General features: G+C 34.0%; 1 protein-coding gene across 3 annotated transcripts in view; it reads left to right on the top strand.

Annotated features, from left to right (window-relative positions):
* Positions 1-10,207: 10,207 nt before the first annotated feature.
* The window catches only part of sog (chordin short gastrulation), a 274,775-nt gene continuing 269,531 nt past the window's right edge, over positions 10,208-15,451 (top strand). For 2 of the 3 annotated variants that reach the window (XM_089636915.1, XM_089636916.1), the window contains exon 1: positions 10,208-10,444. The gene's annotated coding sequence lies outside the window, so the exon portion shown is untranslated. The other variant, XM_089636917.1, reaches the window with a different exon arrangement.

Here is a 15,451-nt window from a genome sequence, read left to right as displayed (position 1 = left end):
GCTTTGATCCTGGTTTGGTATCTTCATTATAGAACAGGTGTAGCGAACATTTTTAGATTAATTAAACATAATAACAAAACAATTATTATGTTTTTATGGGAAAATTACCTCAAGTGCACTTTACAACTTAATTTTTTTAACCTCCAACTTATAACTCAGACCTACGACTAATAACTTACAGCTGAGATTTATCACTATTAACTAACTACAGAGACTTATATCTGGTGACTTACGCACAAGACTTACAGCTAGTGCCTTAAATATGCCTATAACTAGTGACTTAAGACCCTGTCATTTTATTAAAAATATATTCACAAGTAATATGTATGACTCGTGACTTACTACTAAAATTTATAGCTAGCAATTAACTAAAGATACTTATTAGCGTATGTCGTATTCAAAGTGCATCAAAGAAAACAATTTTTTTGTTTTTACGTAATATGTAATAATTACAATTGTAAAAGCGGACATTTTTAGTTGCGATTTGAACAAATATAAAAAAATCCATAAAAGAGTTTTTTCTGACGTGTCATGTCATATGTAACTTTTCTGTTGTTTTATATAATTATATTATAAATGTAATTAGTTTTATGTACAATCTGTCTTATTATAATGTTTTGGTTTTATAATAACTCTGTTCTGTTAATTTAACACAAGGGGGAAATTTATAAACGGTAATATTTTTCGTATTATGTAAAAAATTATAATATTCAACTGTTGATTTCCCAAGAATAAATAACAACTAGTGACATTAATCAGTCTTTTTTTAAATAAATTTTGGAACGCCATAATATCCTTATATTCTAGATTGAAGAAAGTGAGACATCGTGGGTTCATCTCCGCTGATAGTCCTCCATCATTGCACAGTTTTTCAAATATTTTCAGGTTGTTTGCAGCGTTTGTTATTATTTAGAAAAAAAGGAATATTTATGCTTTAATTTTTTTATTAAATTCCGCAAAAGCTGAAAAACACCATGAAAAATATATCTAAAGTGGCAGGTAGGTTCCTACCAGGTAATAATATATCAAAGAAAAATCTGTTGTCGTTAATTTGTTCAAGACATATTGATTCCTAGATGTGAATTCCCCTTGTAATTTTTGCTGGCTTGATGCCCTCCTATAGCCAATAATGTTGATCTTGCAGTCCAAGAAATGATTTCGGTATTTTTGGAAGAAAATACTTTTTACCCTCAACATCCAATATCTATGCTATTCGGCTATGGAGACTAACACACTTTTTAATCCTTTAAACTTTAATTCGTAGCTAACACAATTAAAGTGTTATAATTTTTCAAAAGAAGCAAGCACATTGGGATTTGACATTTTAAATAAATTAAACGAAAATACTTGGTTTTAAGTCACTTTATTGATATATTTTCACTGTCTACCGGTTTCGGTACCTCCGTACCATCGTCAGGATACAGAAGTACACATATATGTATACAGTATACACTAGGGTGTCCCAAAAAAATAAAAGTTGTTATTTTTGAACGCATACCCTCTAATTTTGTTTTAATAATGACAAAACACTTATAAAAAAAATTTCGTTTACTTTGGACAACTGCAACCCGTGCCGACTTGCATCGAAAGATGTCAGTACTTGTACATTAAGACGCCAGCGAGCAAACGTGCTGATGAGCTTGTAGTAACTTGCTATTTTGTTAGTAAACGAAAATCACTCGTTCAGGCAAGATGTTGTTAGATTTACGCACTTCTAAAAAGAGTATATTTTTAATAGGAGTCGTAAAACACCAAATATCGGGTTCTAAACTGCCATCTAATGGACAAGTTCTTGAAGTTTTGTTCTACAATATCCGGAAAGTTAACTATCAATATATACCAAATATAGCCATAGTTGGTATTAAAAACTGTGTTTGAAGTAAAAATCAGTCAAGTGACTACAAGCCCTGACATACTACTCTTCAAAATGTTTCGAGATAACTGTAAAAATGTTGATCCCGATAAAATTCAGTGCTACAGAGAAAATCTCACATTGCACCTAACCGCTTCCGAAATCGATCATTTGCTTGACTTTTACCATACTGCACTGACAACAAAAATACTTGTAGATGACTATTGAGAGATTTAGAGCTCTTTGTGATAGTTTTAGGTGGAGATACAGCGAGAAAATTTAAGATTCGGCCTCCAGGTGGTTGATGGATGGCAAAGGCGCTTTATTCCTTGAAAATATCATTAATTTGTGCGCAATTTAAAATTACCGGTAAGGATAAGGCGGCACTTTTAGACGTTTGCCTGTTCATAGTAACATCCTATGTCAAGCCATGGTTACAATGTATTATATCAGTTAAAGCACCTTACCAGGACTTGTGCTTTTTGAAATCGATGAAGGCTTAAGAAAAAAATGATGAAAACATCTCAATGGCAGCTTTATTTCTGTTCAGTAAGCAGTTATGGTATTTGACCGATGAAGGATCTATTTTATCGCTGTTTGACGACGCTGTGGATCAAAAAACTAAAATAAAAATGCTCGAAATATCAAAAAAAATAATTTATCAACCCATGACAAACGTTACATCCCATCGAAGGAAGATCTTGATGGTAAATTGTATGGTAAGTTTATTAAGTAGTTTAAATTATGTTTTGTATTGAGGTTTTTGTTAATATCATAATTTAGTGACTTTTGTTTCAGAGAAAAATATTTACGACTTCATTTCAGTCAAGAGCAAGTATTTGTTTGATCGTCTGAAAACAGATGCCAGTTTTCTTAACGAATTCCCTACAATGTGGTCAAATAATGCTTCGTATCAAGAAGTCAGAAAGGTGTCGCCGCTGAGGGTAGTGAATGATACAGCTGAAAGAACTGTTAAGTTAATGCAAGATTTTCATGGCTTAATCTCACGGTCGAAGAGGAACAAAAATATTTTTTGTTACGATGCGTTCAGGAACACCGGAAGATTTATCCTGACTGTAAAAAACAAACTATGAAGAAAAAATTTTATCAATAAACCATTTTTAAATATAAAATACTACATAATTGAACATTTGTGCATTTTTAAATTTTATTTATCCGACAAAAATGAAAGTTGAAAATCCTTCCATATTAACTCTGTACCACATGTTTGGCATCAAGTCGGCATGGGTTGCCGGTGTTTAATCAAAATAATATTTATTATATGAGTTATTGGGATCAAATGGAATAAAATAAGAGGGTATGCATATTTAAATTCATGAAAAAAAATTCTTCCTTATGTCCTGGGACACCCTAGTATACACATATTATCAAGAAAGAAAGGGACAGTATACTAGAGTGGAACAGTGCGTAAGTTTTGGGAGAGAGGTGGGGGAGAGGAGTGTGGGATAAGTGAAGTAATGGGAAACATACTTAGAACTGGGCTGACGGTTAAATTTAATTGGTTATTAATGATTTGAACCTTTGAATTTTTAGATATATTGCATATGAAATGTTATTTTAATCATGTGAATATTTCACACGGGGTTAAAAAATTTTGGGTTTTTTTTTCCGGTATGAATTGAATGTATTTATCTGCCATAAAATTTTTTTAATTAACAAGTTCGAACCGGACTCACCTCGATAAGAAAATTAAGTATTATTTCATCGTTTTCAATATTAAATTAATCAATAAACACAGTAAAAAATAAACATGAAAATATCTGTCAATCTTTGTCCTTTGGGACAAAAAAGTCACATTGATAACACATTTTGACATGATAATAATTTGTGAGATTATTTTTGCATATTTTTTACAGTGTAATATAATAATCGTTTGTTTTTCGGCTAAATTACCTTCAAATAGTAAAAACTGTTAGATGTGTATACATTATTTTCCTTGACATTAATATTCATTAGATGCCATATTGATGATGTACTGATTGATGTAATTGAAATAACCTTCGAAAGCATTTAGCGTAACGAAAATAATATATTTAATATTTTGTTACGTAATGTGTATATTATTTGCTTTTAATAATTTAATAAATATTTATTTTACAAATTATTTGTACAAAGAAAAATATTAAAATACAAAAAAAATTTAAAGTACCAAAAAAAATTATTAGTGTTTTGCTGCATTTTGTGGGAAATTATATTCCTCGGGGCCTCCTGTGTGCAGTTAATGTTAAAAAAATAACAGTGTGTTTTCGGATTAAAAAAACTTATAAGCCTTTGCTTTCATTAGAACCTTTAAAGCTGTGTTTTTCAATCTTACGTGTGCAATAAAATGCTCGAATTAACCAGCGATTCCCGAACCTTGCTGTCAAAGGAAATCTAAAAGGCTACCTGTTAGTCCGGTTCCATCCTACACATTAACATATTGTGAAATACAAATTTAGTTTTTTTTAATGTAAACTTGTTTTGTGAAAATTTCCCTTTCGCGCTAGTACCAATATTGTGGTGTCAGTGGGACAAAATTTTCCTGAAAAGAAAGAATTGAGATATGATTTATAATGACCACAATGTGTAGGGCTGAAAGAATTGAGATATGATTTATAATGACCACAATGTGTAGGGCTGAAAGAATTGAGATATGATTTATAATAACCACAATGTGTAGGGCTGAAAGAATTGAGATATGATTTATAATCACCACAGTGTGTAGACCCAATCCTGTCTGATTACGTCTAAAAGGGATCCAAATGATAATCTAGTCTCCTTCAACGGAAGCAATTTTCCGAATAGGCCTTCCATTGATATGCTCGGTGTATCTATAAGTGACCAGCTCAGGTACGGGGGCTCCATCGAAGTCAGAGTAAAGTTGGCCTCTCAGAAGCTGGGCGTACTATACAGGGCCCGCAGATACTTTAATAGTACACAACTGCTGACCTTGTACAAATCGCAAGTGCGCCATACTGTCGAATTTGGCAGCCATCTCTGGTCCGGAGCCCCAAAATACCTGAAAAAAACCCTTGACTCTGTGCAGAAACGGGCGGTCCGTTTGATAAATTCACCAATCTTAAGAAACGGACTGCAATCTTTAGAGCACAGGCGTCAGGTAGGTATGCTGTCCTTGTTCTATCGGCATTACAATCGAAGATGCTCTGAGGAACTAGCGTCATTGATCCCTTCGGCACCGGTGCGTAGTCGGGATACACGCCAAACGCGCGCTCAACATTTGTACACGGTTGACATTTGTCACATGAGAACGGGTCGCTTCTACGATTCGTTCTTAGGTTCAACAGCTCGGCTGTGGAACGAACTGCCGGCCTCTGTGTTTCCTCCCTCCTACAACTTGGGACTCTTCAAGACCCATGTTCACTCCTTCCTCTCCACAAAAAGCCCCTCCACACAGCATCCCCAAATATGACATAGGCCCTGAGAGAAATTATTTTCTTCAGGGCCTCCTGTGTGGAGTTAATATAAAAAATAAAAAAAAAGGGCTGAAAGAATTGAGATATGATTTATAATCACCACAATGTGTAGGGCTGAAAGAATTGAGATATGATTTATAATCACCACAATGTGTAGGGCTGAAAGAATTGAGATATGATTTATAATCACCACAATGTGTAGGGCTGAAAGAATTAAGATACGATTTATAATCACCACAATGCGTAGGGCTGAAAGAATTGATAAATGATTTATAATCACCACAATATGTAGGCCTGAAAGAATTGAGATATGATTTATAATCACGCGGTTATATGACGGAAAAAAGTGCCACAGACGAAAACTTTGCTTTGATTTTTGTCATTAGAAAAGTGTTGAAAATATTTTCATATTTTGTATTTTTTAAACGCGAAACTTTTTTCATTTTCTTTATTAATATTTATCCGACTTACTTTTTTATCTTTATTTATTTATTTTTGCGAAATTTAAAACTATCACTAATAACTAACATAAATAAAATTCATGAATCCATTTATGCGAAATAAAATTGTATTTAAGGTCGAATCACGTTTCTTACTAAAAAATGCAAGAACATATTTTTATTTTTGTTACATCTTAATGAGTAAAACAACAATGTGTAGTATTTAATCACTGGGGATAATATTAAAATATTGATAAATAATAAAATAAAATGAATAATAGTCTTTTCTTCCAAAATGTTCTAAGGGGTAGTGCAATGCAATACATTCTATAATTCGAAATAATTATAAAAAATAGATGAAATAACAATATGTATATGAAATAAAAACAGAAAAGAGGAAAAATAATTACAAAAAAATTCATGCACCAACAATAGCCGTTGATGCAAGATACTTATTCTAATTTATTTAAACACACAAAAGGCTTTTAATTTTTCCATAAAGACAGAATGCATTATAGGTTTATGGAAAAATTACAATTGAAAAATATAGCTAACATTACATTATAAAGGAGTAAATAAAATAAATTAGTGACATAAAAATAGATATTTAACCATCTCCCATCTCTTGTCGGGCCATCAAGGGGGACTCCGTCCAGGCAGCCATGGCAGAGATCATGGTATTCTTCGATTGGCGTTGTCTGCTCTGTAAGCTTCCCGTGCGGTGGAGGACAAGTGCTCTGAAAGCTGGCAATAGTTCTTGAAATCCGGAACTAGACAGCTACACCAAACTAAACACCGAAAATCACATCAATTTAACTAAATATTCTACTGAAATACCGGCCCTAAGTGGGTTATCGTTTCAGCGTTACAGTGTCAATCATTGGGGCATATTCAGTGGGAAACGTTGGCTTTTGAATTATTGAATTGTTATAATTTATTTTGTTTGTTGAATGGATTTACTTATTGAATTATGGCAAAGGGGTGTGGTTGCCGACGCGTCGCGAAAACAGGAATAAGCGGAGACAGAGCCGCACCGCGCTTGGCAGACAACGGGGATTAGCGTTTTGGCAAAGCTCTCTCTTGATAGAGTCAGTACACATCACGGGGCGTCACACGCGCACACATAACAACCCGCGGACCTGCCCGACTATTTTTATGCGTGTGTTAACTCATTGACAACGACAACACTGTATCACTCTTGCCGACATCTAAATATCTAATACTAGCTCAAGTACCCGGCGTTGCCCGGGCATTGAGCGAAGTTTTTTTCTAAATCACACATGTATACAGTAATTTTCCTCTTATTTTGGACGTCAAGAGCGCAAAATTTCATCAAGAAGTATTAACATTTTTCTATCAGGAGTGGGAAAGTGGAATGGGGTGGTTTTTAGGAAGTTCATATTGATGATGACCTTACTCTTGTTTTTTGTGCAAATTTTCATCAAAATCGGAATAAATTCGTAGATTTTTATATAAATCTTATATAGACAGACACTACGTCTATATAACTCTTTCTCTTAACTCACTATATAAATAGATAGATTATCAATCGATTGAATAGGTATAATTATAAAAATCCAACTTTACCGAACTATTTCTGTTTGAGAATCATACAGTCCCACTCGTACGGGGACCCACCTTTTCCCAACGGCTGTGTGAGGAAACTGATTGTTTAACTTCCTTAGCCGCACACGTCAAAACTCTAATTTTTTTGTAAAAAGAATGATTGAAACGATTTTAGACCTTCCAATGTCCCTGATTGAATGATTGTTTGTATGAAATAATTTAAGCATACTTACATTCATAGTAACTCAAAATAAGGACACATCAGAGATGTGTTCGCCTGTTGAAATAATAAATAAATAAAACAATATTTACAGGTGTAGGTATGATTAAAACAAGAAAATATTCAAGCCGCGTATCGAGGGCAGTTTACCCCACTATCACGAGGTAGTCTCAGCAAGAATGAGCGTGCATTTTATGGTTGGTTGATAGAAAATTCAAAAAAATAATTTCAAAACAGAAAGGATCCATGTCATAGTTTAGTATTAACTATTTATTACATGATAGCGCAGCATAACAACACCCATTGCACAATGTTTGGCCTTCCAAGATACAGATGAGATGCAGTGCTTCCAACATGCTAACGGAGGGGTAAATTACTGGTTTTGCAGTCCTCATAAGAACCTGCACAATTCCGGAAACTTCCTCATTATGAAATGCCCCTAGAGTCCAAATTTCACCAATCTCGAATAAAACTACAGCCATTAAGGGTCTATGCAGTTCCCATAAGCAATCATGGTATTGAACGATCCTGTACCAGTGTATACTATTTCCTTGACAGCCCTTTCATAAAACTCTCACTTGAAAATGCATAAGGATTAAAGTTTAATTTATATCTACGTACAATCAGGTGCTAACCCAACCTAGATTTTTTAAGGCAAAAATATTTTGGTTTCGTGGTACCTCAGTAAAGATCAATAGAATCAATAATAGAAATGTGTATAAATAACCGGTGCAGCAGTGTTCTCTTGCGGATAGAACGTGCGGAATTAAACTTGAACTTTTCGCAGTTATAATAGACGGAGTGTTATGAATTAAGTTAATTCTGGTATTAGGTAAAACATAACATTTTGTCTTTAGTGATATTTATCTCATGATCAATGAAATGGACACTGACGCAATGGTCCAGTGGAACAGTGTCCCCGTTTAGGATAGAACTTGCTGATGTTCCGTTTGGTCAGAATTTAAAACTGAGCAAAATTTAGTGTCGCCACCTGCGCTGTTTTGTATGTTTTAGGTAAAGTATTATATTTTGAATATAATACATAGTACCCACCTGATGATCAATATAATATGACGCAGTGGATTTGTGGAATAGTGTTCCTTTTACGGATGTGAAGTTCGGATCTTTCTGTTTGGCCTGCAGTTAAAAACAAGCAAATTTTGGATTTAGTGCCATAATCTAAGCTCTGTAGTTTTTTCATGCAAATAGTAATACTTATCTTCTGAACCACAGAATCTGACGCAATGGACCAGTGGAACAGTGCCCCTTTAAAGATTGCGGATAGGCCGTGCTGATGATCCGTTGGATCAGCATTTAGCAGTTAGAAGTAGCAGCGAGCAGTTAGCATGCACCGCGCGGCACATCTGCAACACTTGCGCGGCGTGCATGTCTCGGTTCCAATTTTAAAATACACACGTAGGACAGAATTACAGAACGATCACCTCATTAAATGAAGGCGAACAGATCTATCTGACTGAATATTAATTTAATTTATGTCATACTTTTCCTCTTGCGAAGTAATTCGTTGGAATCAGCTAACGGAGTTATTTTTATGACATCGTTCAAGGATTCTACTACAAAGTAGCTAATTATTCTTAACCTATTACATTATCACCCGCAAAACGCTACAGTGAAAGAAACCTACTTAGCATTACCATAAGCATACCACCATTATATTTTTCAACCTATATTTATAGTTGCTTGCTTCATTTTCTAATTCCTTCGACAGCCTTGATCGATCTTGATCTATGGCCCAGACTCTCCTCGCGCATCCTCTGCATCTGTTTTATGCACATTTATTTATAATGTTCAAATGAACGTTTTTCCTCTGAAATTGTCACCACATATGGTATTTTTGTTTGTTTTCGATCCTTCCATCCGGTATGCCACTACTAAAATCAGCTGCATTAGCCATACATACTTTCCAAAGAAGTCAGTGGTACTGAAATTCAGCTTTTAGTATTTTCTGATGGCATTGCTAGATAATCATCCATCAAAGACAGTCTAATCCGCTTCACTTATGAAGGATGACCGTATGATTGAAATATCGCTGTGGATAGGTTAAGCGAACACTGCCAATTTTCCAGATTTTTACAAATTCCCTCTAAAATATTCCTTTACAATGGGTAAAGGGGTGCTTTAGTCTTCCTGACTAATTGTATTCATTCTTATAAAATAAATTTAATTTAAAAAAAGACTTAGTTAACTTCAAACCGTCTTTACACCGAGTCGATGGTTTTTTGGCGGTCGATACATTAAAATGGAATTATAAAGGTAAAATGATGAATGAGTTGAACAGAATAAGTAAAATATAATTCAGTTAAAATTAAAAACTAAATATATCAATCACGCGTGCTACTGTATCAAGAAGTTATCCCGCCGTGTCCACTTTAGAAAAAAGCGTTATTAGATTAACTTAACAGTGGAATTTGGCGTTTACCGCCATGTAAATTTGTTTGCAGTCTGAATGTCACCATTGGCGTGTCACCTTGTTCAAGTTCGAAGTAGGTAAGATAGAGAGCTATCTATCGTGCGTGCTCCCCGACTCTTTTCCCCGTGTCGTTTCGCCAATTTCGTCCCCGAGATTGTAGAAAAGTGTCTGAGCTGCCGCTGCGTCGTGTCGCTGGCGTTTATCATAAAACCAGCCGTCATCAGTAGCTGATCTGTGGCCAGCCGAGGTGCGCCCGCGAGCGGAATTACCTACATTTCCTTAAAAAATCGTAGCAAATACCTCGCTAAACTACGAAAACATCGCCAATTCGACTAAAACAAGGCTCGAGGCGTCATTGTGCAACAGTTTCCGCGCAGTTTTCGTAAAATTTTACGCGTTTTCGTGCAGTTTTCTCCAGTGGTGGGTGTGAAAAGGTCGGTTATTGGATGGTTGTCACATACACACTTGTGCAGAACCGCCCTGAAGTTGTCCATTTAACAGGTAACAGCTGACAGTGTCTGTTTACGCGAGTGCACAGTGCGTTTTCTTTGATTTTTTTATCGCCGCTGCGCGAAGGTCTGTACTACCGTGCGCGAGAGGGCCTCACATTTCACGTGTTATGGTTATGTAAGAGAATATCATTCGATATATATAATTAATAGTCAAGAGGTGTGTCTCGGTTACATTTGATAAGCACTATGAACTTTTCACACGGTGTGGATAAAGCGTATTGAAAACCTATCTTTATTTAAATTTTTTAGATTATGGTGAAATTCTTAATAATATCTGTATTGATATTTTTGGTAAATACACCAAATTATTGAATTAACGCCTCCTTGCAACTTAATTAGTACACGAAATAATTATTTACTACAGGGGACGTGCAAAAAACGGGTTATTAGGTTTAAAGTTTGGGTTATTTGTTGATTTATGCGGATTTAGATTGTAATGACCTTTTTTCGCAAACGTCACTTCATCGCAACAAAATTCAAAATTGCGACACAAGATCGTTTGTCAAGAGAAATTTTGAACTTTTATTGAATAAAAATGGAACTTCAAATCTTTTAACCGTCTTTCCCGGCGTAAATTGTTTGTTTATTGAAGTAATTAATTTAACGCATAACATTCAAAACTGAAACAACCGTATTAATAAACCTCAAAAATCATATTATGTACTGGAAACGCATACTATTTCGTTTAACACAGGTTAAATCATATTATGTACTAGAAAAGCCCACTTTTTCGTTTAACACAGGTTAAATCATATTATGTACTAGAAAAGCGCCCTATTTCGTTTAAAATAAGTAAAATTTTGAAGTCCATATGAAAGCGGTGATATATATATTTTTAATTTTCGATGCAAAATATTGCAATTCTATTTATAATTGTGAGAAATTTCAGGATGTAGTAATTTCGTCAACGGTTTTCTCAACATAACAAAAAAGATTTCGCATAAATTTAGTTGTTTGTATCAAAAATGCTTCAATCAGGGAAGTACTGTGTACTTTGAAGACTCTACTTTGAAATCACTGAAAAATAACATTCCCAATAAATGTGGCTTGAATGGTTTTACCAATAGACAGTCGATATCAAATACTGATTTTGATAATATTAATAATATTTCAAGTTTTATCCGCTGGAGACGTCATTCATTTGATTTTAATAAACATAGTTTCAACACATAATATTATAAAATCCATTTTAAAACCAAAATGGTGCATTGTATACCTACAACTTGAAGCCCGTATCATTTTCCAACACTCCCGCAAAGCAATAAGCTATTAATTATACTGTAAACGTATGTACGTGGTGGTATTCTGGCGACTACATATTATTATAGTGGCGTGTTTACGCTCCGTTCGTGTTTTCATGTATTGGTTCACGTTGTCCTTACGTTGGCTAGTTGCATTTCACCTCTTCCTGACATTGCAAAATAACCACACACGAATATAGCTACGCATGCATATTGTATCTAATACATTTTATTTCAATGCAGCCAGTGTTGCATACCCGGCCATTACCATGCATATGAATGCAATCTTTATTAGAATATCTTCATCTCGTATCAATGTAGTTAAATGCTGAAATTACAATATTGTTTTAAGTACTTATTTATCGCTTGGAAAGCGTCAACAATCATACGATGAGAATATGCAGCGCAAATTATGTTAATGGTGTCTTTTACGTAAAATTATCATTCAAATATATGAAAATATATTATGACTTGTAGATTTACAAAAAAAAATTGTTGGTTATTTGTCCAAAAGAAGTCTTAGAGTGAAAATAAATGGCGCAAATTCATACCAATTTATAGCTACAAGCAGAGTACCGCAAGGCTTCCATGTAGGGCTCGTTTTGTTTATAGTATTCATAAACAATATTGTCGATGTTTTAACTGACATAAACGCGCTACTGTTTGACGATGACGTGAAACTATATAAAAATATTATTCATATTAATGATCGCATTGCATTACAAACTAACTTGAGATATCTTTTTGAATGGTACTTTATTAATAAACTAGCATTGAACATAAATAATAGATTTCAGTTCATTTATTTTTACAAAATAAATAATCTTATGTTTTTTCAAATATGTATGAAGAAAAAAAATGTGTCATTGTAATGATTGACCTAGGTGTTATATTCGATCGCAAACTAACCTTTGTATATTAATAATATTATCAACAAGGCCCTTAAAACATTTGGCTTTGTTTTAAGAGCAGCAAAAGACTTCAATAATTTAGCCACATTTATCATATTGTCACATGCCAACTAGAGTATAAATCTACGTTATGGTCTCCCTTTTTTAATATTCATTCAAACAACATTGAAAAGATTCAACATAAATTCATCAGGTATATAAACTATAAATTGCATATTCCTGTACAAAATATTGATTACGATTGCCTCCCGGATAAAATTCTAATGAAACTTTTAGAAAGAAGAATAAGCCCAGATTTAAAATTACTACCTATGTATTTTATTTTATGTTTTTGTTCCAACTTCTTCCAAGTGTTTTTTTCATTATCTTCATATTTACTTTATTGTTTTAATTTTTAAGTATTTAAATTGATATAAATAGGAAATATAATTATGTAAAAGCCCACTAGGGTGTGTAATAAATAAATATAATTTGTAAAAATAATCTGGAGCTCTATACAATTTTTATTGAATAGTATCGAAATTGCGTCAGTTTTTTTTTTCTTTCAAGGAATCGAAAGTAACATATGCTAAGAAAAACACTCTTTAATTTATTATTATACTGAAACGATTTTGAGGAAAATACATAAGAACATGTTCAATCAACCTATTTTTAGCGAGAGTTTTCTGTCTAGTTGACATTGTTTGTTTAACTTTTGAGTAGTTTAAGATACACATTAAAAAAATACACATTATTGTAGACTCAAGAAATTACAAATAATAATTTCTAAGATAAGATACGATGAAGTGACTTTATCTTGCGTAGAAAACTTTCGTGTGGCTAAATATAGTCTTGTGTTATCTAATATTTCTTATTCCTTACTATATCTACTGAATTAGTGATAGTTTATTTGGTTATCTCTGAACTGAAGTGATTAAGCGTTAAATTGAAGGAGTGGCGGATATATTAACTATGAATTAAAGTAATAACAATACGTTTAAAAAAAGACTAACACTTTGTGATATTTCAGTTATATTCAGCGCTAAGGAGAAATCTCCTTAGAATGAAATGTAGTTTGATAAATGTTCGTTTTGAAAAGAGCTGAATTATCAAGTAAAAAAGTATTGATAAGTATTGACGGCCGGCATAGTCCAGTGGTAACGCATTGGACTGCCATTCCGAAGGTCGCGGGTTCGAACCCGGCGTGCGCAAATAAATTTTATTTGATTAATTTGTGTTATTTCACAATTAATTAATTAAAAATAATTAAAAATAATATATAGTATATTTGCGGCACGTTCCAGAGTGGAAGATACTACCAGTATCGCCCTGGTGTTAGACCACCATTCAGAATTGAAACGTTGCTCCAAATGGCTTTAGCCGTGTTTAGTGACTAGATCTGAATAGCCAGGTACTTCCCCACCTTCCTCTTTCCCTTCCCCACTTACCTTCAGCCTCACAACATCCCCCAATTGGGGATGCCATAGTCTCACTGGCTCCAGACGGGAGCAGTTGGGACTCTTGTGAGGTATTCACTATAATCACTATAATTGATAGGTATATTATGATATAATAATGAACATGTTTGTAGAACATTTACACTGTTTATTGCACTGTGATACAAGTTTTTATCAGTAAGGTAAATGGTTTAAAAACCAGATACATATCAGACATATCCTTTTATACGTTCGTTTTATTTAGTACAAAGTAAAAATAGAATATTATAATTAATTATACTAGCGTTGACCTGCGAAAAATTACGGGATATGAAATTAAATTCCACTGAATAGAATGGAACTCCGATCAACTGCTTGAAAGGCAACTATGCTGACCATTAAGCACCACCAACCAAAATTAGTAAAAACAGAGGAGCAAAATCATATATTCCGGTATCCATGCCCGCCTCAAAATAAATTGATATAATTTCGAAAAAACTAATACTCTGAGTGACTAGATAATTAGATAATTTTTACCTCGGCATTCTTGTAGGTGAATAAAATTTTAATAGAATGGAAAAATATTTTATGAAGTAATTTCTATTAGCCCTAAAGTTTTAAAGTTATTTTTGAAAAATGGATTTCAGGTAGAACGCTGTATTAGGTCATATAAGCGCAAGCGTGTCACGTGTCACGTGAGAAACTGCACATGCCACTGCAAATATCAGACATATTTTGTTTTGCATCGGACTCTGGCCTAAGTGTAAGTAGGCCCTGAGCGCCACGACCACTGTAAGCAGCGTGAGCCACTGTAAGTGGAACTGAATACTAGCAGGTTGATAATAGACAAATCGTCTTAGATTAATACTCGCCTTCAAATGTAACGTAATAACGCAAAGTGACAAGTTACTAAACTTGAGAAAAGAAGTTTAATAATTTTACTTGCGAAGGCTTACTCGAAGGTGTAACACTTTTTAAAGAATCGTATTCGTGGTTGAATATGTGGCTTACTGCCAAAAGGCAATTTCATCCAGCCAACTAATCTATGTTGATACGCAATGAATAAATAATGCAGTATTTTTTCTTCATGGGTTTAATTTTTTTCTTTTAAATTGTGTTCAAATATGAAAAGATGGAATAGGAGAAATCAGACAAAAGTAGAATCGATTCGACGTTGGAAATAATTGAATTTTGAATCGAAGGATTTGAAAGGGAATGGCCTTGTTAGAGAATACAACATACCCAATTTGGGAGGCGGGTTTGAATCATCGCCCCGGAACCATTTATTGTATATCCAATATCTCTGTTATAGGTCACCCCAAGTGGTTGGCTACGTTTGGTGATTAAGCAGGGGTGCCCCGGTTTATCGGGTGAGGTGTGTCCTGCCCACTAGCTGCGTGGTGTGCCAGATCGGGAAAGGCTGGTTCGG

The sequence above is a fragment of the Hesperophylax consimilis genome, chromosome 10 (assembly GCF_061612785.1).
Source record: "Hesperophylax consimilis isolate HC1 chromosome 10, BYU_Hcon_1.0, whole genome shotgun sequence".
Classification (NCBI taxonomy): Eukaryota; Metazoa; Arthropoda; class Insecta; order Trichoptera; family Limnephilidae; genus Hesperophylax; species Hesperophylax consimilis.
Note: the sequence above shows the minus strand (reverse complement) of the source record. Positions and strands in the feature narration are given on the sequence as shown.